This window comes from Melanaphis sacchari, unplaced genomic scaffold (assembly GCF_002803265.2).
Source record: "Melanaphis sacchari strain LSU unplaced genomic scaffold, SCAv2.0 Contig4_pilon_pilon, whole genome shotgun sequence".
Classification (NCBI taxonomy): domain Eukaryota; kingdom Metazoa; phylum Arthropoda; class Insecta; order Hemiptera; family Aphididae; genus Melanaphis; species Melanaphis sacchari.
In genome coordinates, this window is record NW_020271335.1 from 1,266,419 (window position 1) to 1,283,890 (window position 17,472).

Genomic DNA, 17,472 nt, shown 5'->3' on the forward strand with positions numbered 1-17,472 from the left:
TAACTAACATAAAAAAAAAATAAAATTGATAATGATATAAATTACGAAATTAATATGGTTGTATGTGTATTAAAGTTTTACTGTCAAATTTTAACAAAACTGTTATGAAATAGGCCATGTTCATGTTAAAGACTATAAAAATTCATTTTTTTCCTTATAGCATGAGTGAGAAACAACCAAAATAATTATTTTACGAGTTAGTTTTTGTTTGTTGTCATAACATTGATGAACGAGGGTATTCTCGCTATCGTGAAAAGGGATTTTAATTTAATTTCCCACTGTAGTTTTAGATCTTTTGATCGCCTTCGAAACCACCACCACCGTTGTCTTTTTTTTTTAAATAAAATTTTTATTTTTATTTTAGTCGTACTTTGTGCTCTAACTATAGTAATATTATTGTTTCTGCCAACGTCACTGCTGAAAATAACTTAACCACTCACATGAAAAAGGCGATATCAATTATGTCACGCAGGTTGTTTGACTGATATTACAGTGGTTTTCAGGTGGGGGGATGGGCTAAAAGTAAACAGCCCCTTGCCACTTACCACAATCTTGGTATATAATTGACACTATGCATTATTATGGATTAAATTAACTGATGTTTTGTTGCACAAAAACTACTAACCACTGACAGAGGTCCACGATATTATATTATTGGCTTCATTGCGACACAAAATGTTGTTGAAATTAAAACGTTTATTCTAAAGGACGGGTAGCTTGTTGTGTGAGTGGTAGAAATCTAGAGGGGAACCAATCAACCGAGCAAAGTTCGAACACAATAGTATTCGCTACTATCTAAATATATACCATCCCACCGTCAGTTAATGTTGATGAAACTACCACACGACCTCATTGGTTTTAATTAGCGACGGGAACAATATGATGCAAATTTTGTGCAAGCCGTTACCACCATCTCTACTATTGCTTCGGTTGCGGCCGATCTGAATCCCCATAACCGATTTATCACCTTTGGGAATTGTCGCTGGTTAATTGGCTTTCTGTTTGAAATTGACATATTCTTATTTGAATTAATTATTTGCAACATTAAAAAAAATAAAATATTTCAAAATATTTAAAAAAATTAGTGATTTAATATTATGAATGTATAAAATATTATATAAGTGTGTATCTAGTATCAGAGCTATATTATTACAAACTCCTCATATAATTTAAATAATCTCACCACAGAACAGAATTGTATGGACAAAATTGAGATACTCATGGTAAACCATCATATATCATATTAACGATTATATTACAGTTTAAAACACGGTTCCAATTCAAGACTCATAAATGCTTTTATGTATCACCAAAAAAACAAAATTTAAATATGGTATAAGATGTATAGTGAAATATAAATTAAAATAACCACGGTAAAATAAAAATATAGCATGCAATAGTATTACATAATTTTACATTTTTATAATTTTTCAAACTTAATTTTATAGTTATTTCGTAGATTTTAATTTAGTAATAATATATGTACCTAAATTTAATATAATTAAGTAATTGTTCTACATACACATCGTATAAGAATAATGACTTTAAGCCTCATATAATAATTTACCGTTGAAAACTTTGTAACTACCTATCTACGTATTATAATACTGTATTCTACTTACATACTTACACATTTTAGTAACCTGAATTTGCACTTTCATTAGATGTTTAAAGTTTAAGCAGTTTTCTTAACTTTGTTTTGATATTTTATATTTGTGCTAATGTAAAATTGTAATATGACTTTGTAACTTTTTTTTAACACTTAATTGGATATTCAATTCATAAGGAATATATTTTAATATATAAAGATGATTGATTAAATAAATTATAAAAAAAATGTATTAAAAAAAAATTATGTATATGTATGTATAAATAAAATATAATAATAATAATAATAATAAATAATATAACAAATAAATAAACTATAATTATGATTAATTATTATCGATAATATTACATTTAATATATTATTATTATAAAGCTTATATAGTAAATTGATCAAATTCACATATAATTTATGATATCATGTACAAAATTTAAAACATCATTGGAACTAGATATACATTTTTTAATGAATTATAAATTACAATTCACTTGTAATTTTATCATTACAAAATATCGTTTAGTCACTTCAAAGTAAAATAATTATAATAATGACAATAATAAATGTTATCATATTATTAAATTAGTACTTATATTTTTTGTAAGATATTTTAAACTTTTCATTATATTTCGATATTAATATAAACAAAATTAAAAATATCATTATTCAACTGGAAGACTCTGAAATTGTTGGAAGATACTCATATTTTAACTCTTTTGACATGTTACCCCAATATGTTTCAAACATAAAAATATTTACGTGGGATCACTCATTCGCTCGTTCAAAATATATTGAACACATTTCTTGTTATTTTTGAAATTTAATTTAAAAGTTTAAGCACGAAATTAAAATTTTACAAGAGAAGAAGAACTTTAAAAAAAGTGAGATTATTAATTAATTTATAATTTAATTACATATGTTATAAGGAAATCAATCTCGTTAGTAGAAAACTAAAATGCATAATATGTACATGTGAATTAAAAACTTTGAAAAGAATACAGTCAAATACACAAATATACTCGTATATTAAACTGCACACATTTTTCAATAGTAATATTTATATATATATTTATTATTATTAGCTATGGTATATTATTTTGATTTATTGATAGATATATACAATTCTATTTTTCAGAATTATTTCAAAACATTCTATGTCAAAGCAAATAATAAAATAATATTTTACGATCAACAATAAGAAACATTAGTCAATGTAACTTATGTTTACAAGTAAAAATAAAATTTTTAACATAAACATTTAAAATGAATACGATTTAAATTTATTTTAAGACACGGTTAACTAATAACTATAATGAATAATGTATTTAATAAATACACTTTAACTATAGTTTGACTATTATTTTGAAGTTGTCAAGTAATTATAAAACATTGATTATAATATTTCTATATCTCAATAATTACTTTCCTTAAAAAACAGCACAAAAACTTTATTCCTATTATTTAATACGGTAGTAGTATAATTTAATATTTATAGTAATTTTTGCTAATGATTTTTTATGATAAATTTATTAATAAGTAAAAACTATCGAAAAAAAATATCATTATGTCAACTATAAAATGTATTTTTTTCTTATGAGATGTACCTAAATATATCAAAAGCTAGCTGCTTACGTTAATATATCGATCATTTATTTATTTATTTTCACATGATTTCATCAACAAAATTTTACTCATAAAATATTTTGAAATAAATTGATTGATTTTTTTAAACTGTTTTATGACAATTATTTATATCATATTTAAGCATATACCTACTATGATATTTTTCTCTGATAGATTTAGCTTAAATATTTAAAATTTTAATAAAATGTATTTTAAGAATTTTATTAACTATCATTATAAAACAGTTATAGTACTGAATAAAACTATTGGAAATTATGATAAATATAAAGTAATGATTAGTATTAATTTTAAATTAGGTAAGTAAAAGCGTCTTAAAAAAAAAAATCCGAAACATCCACTTAGAGTTATTACCTTAGACATTTTAATTACTTTGAAAATATTCCAATTGTTTATAAGATATGAGTCTATTAGATAATAATTTATCCGTTAGTAATTATTTTAACTGAAATGGAAACTATACAGTAACGTTTGTTTATCCTTGTTTTAATTAAATTAAAATAAAATTTTAGTTAATTCACATATTATGGTTTACTTTAAAGTTCATTTAAAATTGATTCTCCTATCAATTAACATTTTTTTTTTTTTATTTTGTCTAATTAATAATAAACCTTATAAACCGAGAAATTATCTATTAGGTATTGTAGAGTACATTTCTTGTTAGACATTGAGTAAGTCACCATAACGAATGTGTTCATTTTGAATTAAATTATAGGTTTAAAACATACCATTAATTAATATTAATTATTAACTATGGAATTAAATGATATTCAAATTAATCATTATATGTCATTAATTTTAAACTATAATATTCTATTCTTAAAAAAATAAAAATATTTTTTTTCTGAACATATCATTGTACTATAGACGCTTTATTATAAACTTAAATTAAATTTCTACGATTTTAATAAAATTATTAAAATAATAACATATATCGTTATTTTATGACTATCCAATTTCATCACACATTATACAACCATTATATTAAACGAAATTTTAGATGTAAAAAATAATAAATATAAATGTTTTTAACAATTCATATTTTATAACTTAATTAAATGTTGATTATAATTTTTTTACTTGCGAATTTGCATATTATTTTTAATATTATACCTATGTATTAATACAGTAACTGTATTAACCATAATATAGATTCTATCAAAATAAACTGAAATTAAAACCATCTATTTCATTCTATATTACTGGGTATTTATAAATTATTAAATCGATTTAAGATAATTTCATGAAACAAGTTTATTGAAAAGGACGATAAATAACAAAAGTTGGTATTGTTATCTACTTATCAGTGTTTCCAAAGTTTAATCTTGTTGATTATTTTTACAACAAGTGACTTAGGTGTTAAGTTACTAATCTATAAACTTGAATCACAATATTGCTTTGAGATATGTTGTTTTAGCATTTTCGTAGCTTAGTAGTTTATCCTTCTTATTTGAAAGCGGCATATACCTTGTGGCAAATTTTGTCTCTAGATGTACACAGCATACTAGACCAACAATTATTGGATACACATATTAGGGAGAGTCCTTTGATAAATTTGACCGAGACTTATCGAGATATTGACACTTTCACGTGAAATAAAACGCAATATATGAAAATGTGTATAAAATGTATATTATAGAATTTTGAACTATCTTAAAATACTACTTAAGTCTAAATTTTAATTTATTTATTTGTTTTACTTACCAAGTTTTCAAATCCACACATATAAAACACGAAATATGGTCTCACATTCGTTCTTCCTGGTTTAATTAACACTGAGCTGCACCTAAAAATATCGCAAATTTAATTAATTTACTCAGTCAACATGTCTGAGAGATAAATATAAGCTGAGACATGTTGCTTTTGAAAGGTAAATGCAATTTATGACTTTATATCGACGAGCCGGAAAAGTGGGAGTTTCTACAATGTTAAGTGAATTATAAGATAGACAAAATGCAATTATAATTATAAGTACAGAATATCTTACGTAAGTATTATTTTGAAATATGACAAAATAATACGGTTTTAATATAACACAATATTGAAATCCAAAAAAAGTACAATACCTACTGAATAATATTGTATATAATAATAATAAATGTATGATTAAAATAATTTAATTTATTTTAACTATTGATTTTTTTTTTTTTTTTTTTGATTATTCGTACAATAAAATTATTTGTGGTAAATCAAATATTAAATAAGTATAGATTTATTAAAAAAAAAAAATAATAATAATTTAATAAAATAAAAGTTTAATAATTTTTCAATAAATAAAATTGTATTGCAATTCGTATTTATGTTAACTATTATTATTTGTATAACCTTGATTACCATAATAATTCTAAAAATAACTTTTTTTTACTACTTTAATTGTATTTTTCTTTTTTTTTTTTTGTCTTAATTGAAAATATTTTGAATCAAAGTAAATATTTTCCTTTTTTTAAATCAATGTTTCTTAGTTTTGTGTATGGTTTAGTTTTTTTTTTTTAATAATATGAAATTTATTACAAATAAAACATGACACATTAATTCATTTATTATCATATTATTTTTATTTTTTTATTACACTAAGGATTTACCTATAATATGAATTATATGAATTTAAAGTGCTCACTTGTTTTAATGGTTAAATTATAGTCAAAAAATAATATTTATTTTTTTTAGAGTTTTTCATATCAAAAAATTTCATAATTTAATATATAATGATGATACTTTATGACTTTTTTTTTTTTAAATCATTAAACTAAATATTTTTTATTACACTTTTATGAATTCATTCAAATAATATGACTTATGAGTATTTTTAATAATAATATTACTTTAAAATCAATAATGTAGAATTTACTAATCAAAAATAGACAAAAAGAACATAAAAAAACTAGAAGATGAATATTATATAGATTTTTTTGAATATGCTATGATATGTGCACAATAACGATATGCTAAATATTATGTAGATGATAAACATAAATTATGTATTCCAAATTATTGTCAATGTATACTATAGTATTATTCTTAGAAACTATAAATTATTCCATTAAGAATTGCGGAGAGAATTATATTATGATTATGTAAATTCAGTTTCTTAATAACGGACGTTAAGATTGAATGGTTTATGTGAATAATATTTGATGTTAACTTAATTTAATGCCATTGAACTTATCTATAAATTGTAATTGTTTCAAAACATAACCTAATAAAATTTTCGGAATTAGAAAATCGTATTTGATTCTGGATCATATACAAAATATGTAGGTGTAAATTGCATATTTGCATATTATACATATTTAAGCTTAAATTGTACCTACATCAAAGTCTGAATTATATTCTATTTATATTATGCTATGCTTATGCAAATATTACGATAAATTTTTTTCAATATAAACGATAGGCTTTTATAACTTATCTAATAAAATTATACACCATATTTCCTTTATTCTTATTTTAATAAATTGTTGAAAAAAGTATACGCTTTAATGACATTTACGATTTATAAAAGTTTATATTAGATATAAAGGGTATTAGCAGATCATGCTATTGTTTCCGATGTGTATTTATTTTGAATTTAACTATTGTATTTAAAATAGGATTTTTATACCAATTAATCTAAATAATCAATTTTTTTTTAATTAGATTTTCTATATTTTTGAAATATTTTGTTATTAATTTATAATTGCAGTTTACAAGTGTAAAAACTATTGAAAAAAAAAATACTCGTTTATATGGTTATAACATTATACTGATTCATAAATAGTTGCGAAAACTAATTATTTAATTCTCTTATAAAACAATTTAAAAGAAATCTTAAATTGATATTATTGTTAAAATACATCTATATGAGTTTATGATGTAATTATTTTTATGATTTTAATTTATTAAATTAGTGCTTAATTATTAATACAAACTTAGTTTATTACGTTCATTATTCAATAAAGTATCTAAAACACCATTATTTTTAATGTTTAAAAAAAAAATAAAATAAAATAAAATATTAAAATATGACTTATAATTTATACTTTGTTCAATTAAGTAGGTACCATTTAAAATGGTATTTAAAAACATAATTTTTTAGACTTTTCTCAAATGTAATATACTTTTAAAAAACAAATATTATAGAAATAGTATAACGAGTTATTGTTCAAAAGGAGTAACATACATGTTTCTGTAAAAAATAATTTGTTATCACCGCTAATTTCGACTAAAAATCTAAGAAATGATTGAAAAATTCAGATATTATTAGTTTTAGTTTCATTGATGATAAATGGATATAGTTCATAGTATTTATAAATTTTTCTAATTACCCAGTAAAATTCTATATTACTTTTACAAATTACGTTCAGAATTTAGTTATTATATATGTCAATCAAAACTTTGTTGTCCATAGTAACTTACGCTTATTTCCTATAAATTTGTTAATAAATTAACTTAATTAATATTTATAAATATTTATTAACTATGATATTATTTTTAATTTTTTCCTATGAATGTTTTTATCTCATTCATTTCAACTTATGTCTATTATTTTTAAATAAGAATCAATTTAGTATTTATTAATAGTGGTATTCATAATTTTACTAAACTTAAGATGAGTATTACGTCACATTCGGTATTGATTATCATTAAGTAGAAAATATTTAATGTTTCACAACCTTAGGTTTATTTTAGTGGACTAGATAATTTACATATTTTAAATTTATTTTGCTAAATAGTTGATCAGATAAATTAAACATTAATTAAAATACCTACGTCTATTATGGTATACTGTGATAATATTACGGGAATCCTGTTACAACTCACAAGTATCTATACAAATATTACCACTGTTATAAAATACGCAATTAATATTAAATTAAGTATAAAGCTAAAATACAATTGTAATTTATATACATTTATATGATACTTAATAATAATAATTAATACTGTTGCAATTTATCATAAATTCATCAATGTTGAAGTCATTAAAAATATGCAAGTAGTAAAACATGTCATCATATTAGTATAGAATAATATAAATTAAGAAAACACAACCTTTATTTCATAAATATCAAAAAATACATTTAGCAATGATTAACGCATACTTTTAAAGCTGAACATTTTGACTTGGGAATAAGTTCTGATCTTAAATATTTTATTGCAGTAAATATATGTTAAAAAGTTTATTTTTATTTTATTAGAAAGAAAAGTTAAACCGATAACGTTTGAATAATTTATGTTTATATATATATATATTAGGTACCTAGTTATATATTAAAAATATATTACAAATATTAACTCACAAAAGTCATAAAATATAACTACTATTATCACAGCGGTCTAATATATATATTATATATAATATAGAAAATAATAAAATATAATTTATTTAATTCAATTACTTTTTTATGATTTCATATTAAATTTTGAAGTAAATAAAATTAATTTATGTTGAAAACACATATTGTTTTAATAAATCACGTTTCTTACAAATATTTTATACGTTATTATAATTCTTAATAATATAATCTTAAGTGTCATTAATGGGTGGCTTATTTAATCACGTTTTTCTTCTGTTTATTTTTTTCCCTTGTTACATGGCTCGCATATGCTTATTGTGCTAAATTGTACAGATTGCATATAACTTAATAAAATTGAAAAAAAAAAATATTATAATAATTCTGATAGTACCTTTCTTGCTACTTAATCGAATATAAAAATTATTTATTGTAAAAATAAAAATAAACATTTTAATTAATATGCTTTTTGATAAAAAAAAATAAAAAATAAAAAATATTATAATAATAGAAAGAAGAACTATATTCATTATAAAGAAACATTTAATGAATAGAAAGTGCATATTGTGTACGCAAATATATCATAATTCGATGTTTTTTTATAAAGTTATAAAATAATTACATCAGATACAAAAATATGAGAGTTTGAAAAAAAAAATGTATGTATTTAAAATGTCGATAAAAATATCAACTATAGTTATTGACTATTTTAGAACTGAAAAAAAATTTCAAGTACTAAAAGTTATCTCTTTTCAGAGTTTTCTGTATCTAGAACATAATTTTTTAACAAAAAATTTTAAGTAGACTTTTTTATCAATTTATCCATTACTAGTATTTAAATAACATAATCGACTTCAACTTGAATCACGAAGTTGATCATTAAAAATTAATTTGAACGTTTAAAAATGAAAGAATTCTTGCTATAAGCGCTGAATTTGAGACGTCTTATTAGTTACCATTACAACTACAAGGTACATACTTATAGATCTATACACCAAAGTTATTCTCAAAAATATGCAATAGAAAGATTTTGTACGATTCTCTAATTTAAATATTCTTTTTATTTTGGCCTTTGAATTCTAGATAAGGTTAAAAAATCTCTAAATTTAAATATATATAAAAAAAAAATCAGTTTTAAACTTAAATAATTTAGTATAAGTAGGTACCTTCAAACATAGATATTTTTAATGTAAGCTACAACGAATATGACAATGTTAAACGTAGCGTATTATAAAAAAAAAAAAACGTATCTGATAATCCATTTACCCAATTAACTTAAAACCAAAAAACATTAATAGTGTCCTAATTCAACGTCAATGTTAAAAAAAAAAAAAATCGTAAGGTCAAAAAAAAAGTCATGTATTAAAAATGCCTATTATCAGCTCTGGACTGATAGTAATTTCAACAGAATTTAAGTAATTTGAAAAAAGAACGTTAATATTTTTATTATCAGCTCTAATAGAAATAACTTTAAATTATTTATTTTTTTTTTTTGTTTTTTAAGTTTTAAAAATTTTTGAAATTAAAACAAAATGTTGATTTAGTATTTTTAATTGACTTTGCATAATATTCTTTAGATATACATTTTTATTTTACACAGATTATAGAACATTTACGATAATCCTACAGTCTATACACATTACCTTATATATAACATTAGTTTTTATCTTAAAATATATTGCATCAATCAAGTCCTTCAAAAACCAAGGAGAAAAACTACCCCTAGAATTTTTAATACAAGAAATGTATGTCGAAATTATAAAGTTTAACATATCATTTATAGTAGACGAATCAATGTTATAATGTCGCGTAAAAATGCCAAGGTAAAAAAAAATGTCGCTATTAAAAAATATCAACAATGGAGTAGGTATTGAATATATAAAATGTAAACTTCCCTATGTCATGTCATGCAGATAAGCAGTTATAAAATATTACACATCATGGGTTATCTTTTGAGTATTGTGATAAAATTTGCTTATAAACACCTAAATTCTGATTGGAGTGAATTGTATAAGCTATACAATATGCATTTAATAGCAGTGTAAATACTGATTATTTATTTATATCTTAAACTATTAAAAAATATATAGTCTAAACAAATTGTTTTTAGAAGAAACACATATAACGTTTATTTATTATACAACTATACAAGGATGTACCCTTAACTAATCATAATGACAATTTTAAATTTTTTAAATAATTATTGTACTAGTAAATCAATAATTATTATTATTACGAAATACATTTGGTGACTTGGAATGATTTAATTGATCTTAAATTTTATCTCATTAAAATATAAATTAGATAATATAAAATTGTACCTATTATGTTTATTGTTTTTATTATGGTCATATGAGAACAATATTTTAAGACTCGTAGTTTAATAATAATATAGAATTTTAAATTTAACTTAATTTGAAAGAGACTATTTTAATTAAAATAAACATGATTACTAATTATTTTAATTTTTTTTAAAACCTACTTAATTTCTTTATTTTTTTAGATTGTAGACTTCTCGTGTAAAATAATGCTGTTTTTTTATGACTTATTAACAAAATGAATGTTTATTTGGTGCGATAATTATTTAATTATAATAAACATAAAAGTATAAAACATAAACTATATTATATTCTTAACTTCTTAAAAGATTAACTAATGAAAAAAATAATCAAACATTTTTTGAATGTAATTTATACCAGTATATTAAAATATATCTTATGTATATTTGAGTAAAGATATTTTTATTCTATTTTTGTGAATGTTATCCAACATGCTAATTTTTGCCGACGATCTAAAAATACTTTAAGTCATTAAAAATGCCAATTATATTCTTCAACCTCTCTGTGAAATTAATTTTACATAAATATTCATGATCGGCGCGTAGAACCTTGATTATATTAGTAACAAAATGTAAATTTGCTTTCTTTAGATGGTCAAGATCTCCAATATCTTCTTCACAGGGAAAAAAACATTAATGCAAGAATATTCTATACATATACCTATAGTTAGATAATGACAAATTTTTACATTCAATAAACAATTCTATATTTAACTAAATTAATATAATACGATGGTAAAGAAAAATAAACTATGATCAATTTATATGTTATTGTTATTTTTTTCATACTTCAATATGTTTGTACAATCTAATAGACTAAATAAAGTACAATAACAATAATAATAATATAAATATTTTTTTGCTTTTTATTTATTTATTTTTTTTTTTTTTAATAGACTTGGTTTAAAGTAACATCCAAGAAAGTCTCTGTTCTACGCCACGTATGCACGTTGTCGCGAGTAAACTACTAATAAGCATATAAATGAACAGTATTTTTATTCAACTTTAATCCTCACCATGTTTTTGTGGTAATAAGTATTATTTGTACTTCTATAGTCAATTCGTGTATTCGTAACTTATTAAATATGTCGGCATTTAATTTTAACTGTAAATTCATAATTTATAATAATTTAGTAATTATTAGTTTAAATGCTCTAACTATTTTAAAATTCATGTCTTTGAAACGCTCTTAATAATTAGAATAACTTAAAATTATGTGATATAACTTATAATTTTTGAGTTATTTAATTTGGTTAACATTTTCGAGTTCACCTCTCGATTGTTAAGTAATTACAATATTATAAACAAAGAAGGTAAACATCAGATAATACTGTTTTGTTTGATCATTTTTCCTTAGTTGGATTTTATTTCAAAAGAATTTAAATTATTTTTATACATCAACGAACTTTTAAGTTGTTTAGGTGGATTTCCTGGGTTAAAATCTAAAATTTTAATGATAGGGCTTATATAACATCTAAGGCAGTTACAGGATTTTTTTTCATTGTTTAGTAAAGAGGTAGATTCTAAAATAATATACGTTTATCGAAATATACCATGAAAGTAATATAAAAAATAGGATAACACAGATTATTATTTTATATAGTGTATAATAATTATAATATATGTATAAAAAGCAAACAAGAAAGTAAGTGTAGGCCCCTGGTTAAATGTATCAACCAACATATTATGAAGTATTAAAGATACTTGCATAACCATCAGTTATATATATATATATAAAAAAAAAATGTCTCCCTTAACTCAAATCTGCTTTTAATTTTATAAACTACGTGTAACTTTGGTATTGATAGAAGAGACTATTATGGAGGCTTTAAAAGTGCTAACGAGACTGATTTAATGAAAATGCATGTTCAGAGAAAAACGAACAATAGGCTTTACTGAATTGAATAAAAGTAGCATGCATTGTAAATGTATTTTTTCTTATTAAGGATTTATAGCACAGTGAAAAGACAGTTACTATTACAAAGTTAATAAAAGCTTAAAAATGTGCAACAAATCTTCATTTATTTTTAGTATGATAGAATTATAAATTGCAAAAAAATAAAAAAAGTGAAATACATCGTAGTTAAGAGGGTTATTGAGTCAGCTCTTTAAATTTGACTATCAATCATTGTATTTAAAAAATGAAAAAAATATAATTATTTTTTAAGATCGATTTTTCATAGTTTATATTAATAATTATATAATATGAAAAAATTATTTTCGCTTGAAAACTATTTCCAGTCATTCAAATTATGTTTTTTTAAATATATTTTTATATATAGTACATAGGTATATCATTATATTTGGAATAGATAACACAATAATTAATTTTTATTTTTAGCAATAAATCTTATGGTTAGAAATAATAATATATAAGTACAAAAATTTAAAATTAAATCATGAAAAAATATTTTATCGGAAAAAGAATCTTAATTATTCTCCAAAATATCATTTTTAACTAAATGTATTTATTAACTTTTTAATTACTGTGAAAATATTTGAAAACTCTTTTTTACTTCTTTAAATTGAAAAGAACTAAGTACCTAACCCTTTTTTACGTTAAATCTGTTTCATTAAAATCTATAGCAAATTATTTTTTTTTTAAATTTTTAGACGGTCGATTGAGGGCATATTTTTATTTTAACATATTTTTGCGATTTAAAATATCTTCTCAACAAAAATACTTAACACTCTAAAATAATTATGCAGATATAAATTGTTATATAAATGTATTAGCTATAGCTTTAGGTTATTCATAATTTTAATTTTTTATTAGATTATGAAAATTAACTTAAGTTATATTTTTAATAAAACCTTTTTTTTTTTTTAAATCAATATATAAAATCAAGATAGATAATTATAAAAATTTACCTAAATTGTTATCCAATCATACTATAACGTTTGGTTATAACTCAATTTAATTAATTTCAATGGTTATGTGACTTGAATATGAAATTAATTGTATAATATATATTTTATGGTTTCAACATTGTACATTTCAATATAATTTTAAAAGTATGACATTGTTTAATATGTTACCATATCGTTTAATTTGTTTATTTTTAATGTATTTTAACGATGAAAGTCAAAGTAAAACATATTTATATTTATGTTCTATTATTATTATTTTTGTCTCTGGAATTTAGAAAAAGTTCCATGGAAAATTATTTTGTTCACAAAAGCGGAACACAAGAGAAAAATCATTAATAAATATAAAACGAATTTAATTTTAGTTTAATTTTTAATTGGTGACATTTTTACACACATAGTTTTTATTTTTATTAGTCCCATCCAATATACATATATAATATTTAAATATTTTTCTATGAGTAATATTATAATCGTTATCAGTTATCACTAATACGATAACAATAGACAACTTGCATTCATTTTCATAGAAATGTCATTTGTGTTTCTACTGAATATATTTTCTCCCTGAAATTCATTAGTTTGACCGAGAGAATTATCTGACGTCCATTTCATCTAGTATGAATAAATTGTATACCCAACGATGAAAATTACATCATAATTACCCGGAAAGTCATAAGTAAACTTTCTCTATGAATGAATTTACATTAACCATCTACAATAGGTATAAATATATTCATTGTATAAACACTGTCTAATATTATATATTCATATAATTATATATTGTGATAAATAAATTTAATTATTAAAATTAATCATTCAATTTTCTGTTTTCTGTGTTTTATTGCTTGATTACTTGAAAAATATTCTTGCATAGTACATATCGTAACATACAATTGTATTGCAATAACTACAAACTTTGATAAATAGCCAAGTGTATACGATTTAAATATAATAAATATAAGTTATAGTAAAATGTTTAATATAAAAATTAATATCGATACATGTATTATAATTATATTTACATATTTTTAATGAAAATTACAAATTTTTGAATTGAAATAATCGGGAAATATCCAAATAATTATCTATTAGAATGTATTCGATTATTAAAAATTATGTCTTCGTTATTTTATTATTGTTTATGTGTTTAACTGTTTGTATACATCATATTATAAATTAAACATTTTACAGATTGATATTTGGTGAAAAATTACCTACTTTAAATATATCTAAATAATTATTTATCTTTTCTATATTATGTAAGCAAGCAAGTATGCATATACGCATGCATGCACGCATGAACTATGTATGTATAGGTGAAAAAATAACATAGCGTTAAATATGTTTGTAGTGAGTTTGGCTTTTAATGTCCTTATTAATTAAAAAAAAAGTTTAAATAATGTGTGCTGCGTATACACAATACAACTCTCATTGACCGTTTTACTACACGACAAACTGTTAGTTGTCAGAGATAGTATAGTAAATAATGATAGGTGAGATGGATACGGGGTGAGATATATCGATCTAACAGACAGAAATTTAATCAGCAAGTTTTCCGACCGGTAGTGGCGTCAGTGGTGATGATGGTGGTGTCGGTAGTGGTAGTCCAATGGTAGTGCGGTTTTGGCGCGCTTTAATGCGCCGAAATATCGGTTAAGTCTCGGCCGGCCATAAAAAGGGGCTAAATGAAAAATGACCTCTATAGTCATCCGTTCTTCTGTTAACCCTCCGTTAATCCGATTTCTCGTTGGTCCGTCACCATAAAATTTTTTTTATTTATATTATCACAACCGTGAAACTCAAAACATAACTGAACACACCCACATGTGTCCAATACGATCATTTTCCACATTAAACCTAAACCAAATAAATATTTGTTTCCTATCCTTTCCTCCTCTGCATCATCACTCTTAAAAATGCGTTTATTGTCTGTTGATATTACAGTACGCTTTTACAGCGAAAGATATGATATTATTTTTATTAAGCTGCCTTTAAATTTTTCGAGAGAATCGAAATGAGTGTCGTTAACAGACGCATTTACTATTAACGTTCACGCCAAAAATCACTAGATCTTAATAGACAGTGCAGTAGGGTTTTACAAAAGCCCGTATACACAACATTATGTAAGTCGTTAAAACAAATGAAAAAATGTATTTGGTAGATATATATTGAATCAAATATGGTATATTTACGGGCATACAACTGAAAAATTCTGCTATAATAAAAACTAACTCTACTTTAAGATATTAAAAAGTTTTGACAACATGAATTGACATTAAACGATAATTGTTCAATGAAAATATTAAAACCTTAATAATGTATACTTATCTGAATTAAATTATATTTTATTCATAAATAAACGTATATACCTAATAATAATAATGCAATAATAATAAGTGCTAAATTGTATATTATATTGAAATAAAAATTAAATGTAATATTTTCCAATGTTAATATTAGAAAATATGTTTTTTATCAAAGCACCATTAAACAATTAATAATCTTTTAGAATAATCATAACACATCATAGATTTATAGAATAACTTTAAGATTAATTTCATAATAAAAAATTATTATTATTTTTTTTTTTTATCATAAATTGAAAAGTAATGAAGTAGCCATTATCATGGATATATAAATACAATTTACATAATGTAAAAAAATAAATTTTACTATAAAGTAAAACAGACATACATAATAATGCGTAAAGAATTAAATTTATAATTAGTAAAACTAAATTTATATAAAATAATATTTATTTATGAAAAATCTACTTATTTAGGTAAAATTCATTATTTTTTTACATAATATTTAGAATTAAAGATGTGTTAAAAAAATATATAAATAAATATTTGTCGAAATTAAGATTTAAAAATATAAAAAAGTATACAACATTATACTAGGTATCGAGAGGGTTACTGTTATGAATGTATTAAGTTTGAATTCAATGATAATATATCGTTGTATACGAAAAACAATTTTGAATGGAGACAATATTTCAGCATATTATATCACTAAGTATATTTCAAGATAATATTATGTTTTCTTAATTCAACTATTAAAGCCATTTATTTTAATTTTAGTATTATAATTTTGGTTGATATAGTTGTTATCATAAATATTGTATTTTTTGTATCAACATTTAATAACATATTTCTATAAATACTGTATAGAAGTAAAAATAGGTTTATTGTTTAAATAGATAATAACTTAAAATAAATCAAAAATATCATTATGTGTAGTAAAGTTCATAATAATATAATATACATGAAATTTTAAGTCATGCATGAATAACTTTTTTAAATTATAACAAAATAAAGAAATAAAAAAGTCAAAACCGGTTTACGTATAAATTGCCGTTTTTCCTTATTTTTTTTAAACATTTTTATGAATTATTTTTATTTCTAGAATAAAAAAGTACAAGATAGATCCAATTTTCTATTCAAAATCATCCTTAAAATTGAAAATAAAAACATACATCATTATAAAATCAATACATATATAACTCCACTCTAAATTTTAAATAAATTAACTGGTATATATATTTTCAAAAAATAATAATGTATTTACATATTATATATAAATATATAATCATCTTAATTGGTGTTATAACTGTCTTACTTTTATTCAATCTATAAATAGATATATATCTGCATGATAAAATATTGAATGAAAATTTAATTGCAATCTCAGTTAATGTTTTGTTGTATAATATCTTACACAATGATTTTGATCAGATATTTAAA

At 21.6% G+C, this 17,472-nt stretch overlaps 1 protein-coding gene across 3 annotated transcripts in view; it reads right to left on the reverse strand.

Annotated features, from left to right (window-relative positions):
• The window catches only part of LOC112599111 (leucine-rich repeat-containing protein 24), a 140,834-nt gene that overhangs the window by 66,217 nt on the left and 57,145 nt on the right, over positions 1-17,472 (reverse strand). For all 3 annotated transcript variants that reach the window (XM_025345861.1, XM_025345863.1, XM_025345862.1), the window contains one exon: positions 4,949-5,030. The gene's annotated coding sequence lies outside the window, so the exon portion shown is untranslated. The remainder of the gene's footprint in view (positions 1-4,948; positions 5,031-17,472) is intronic.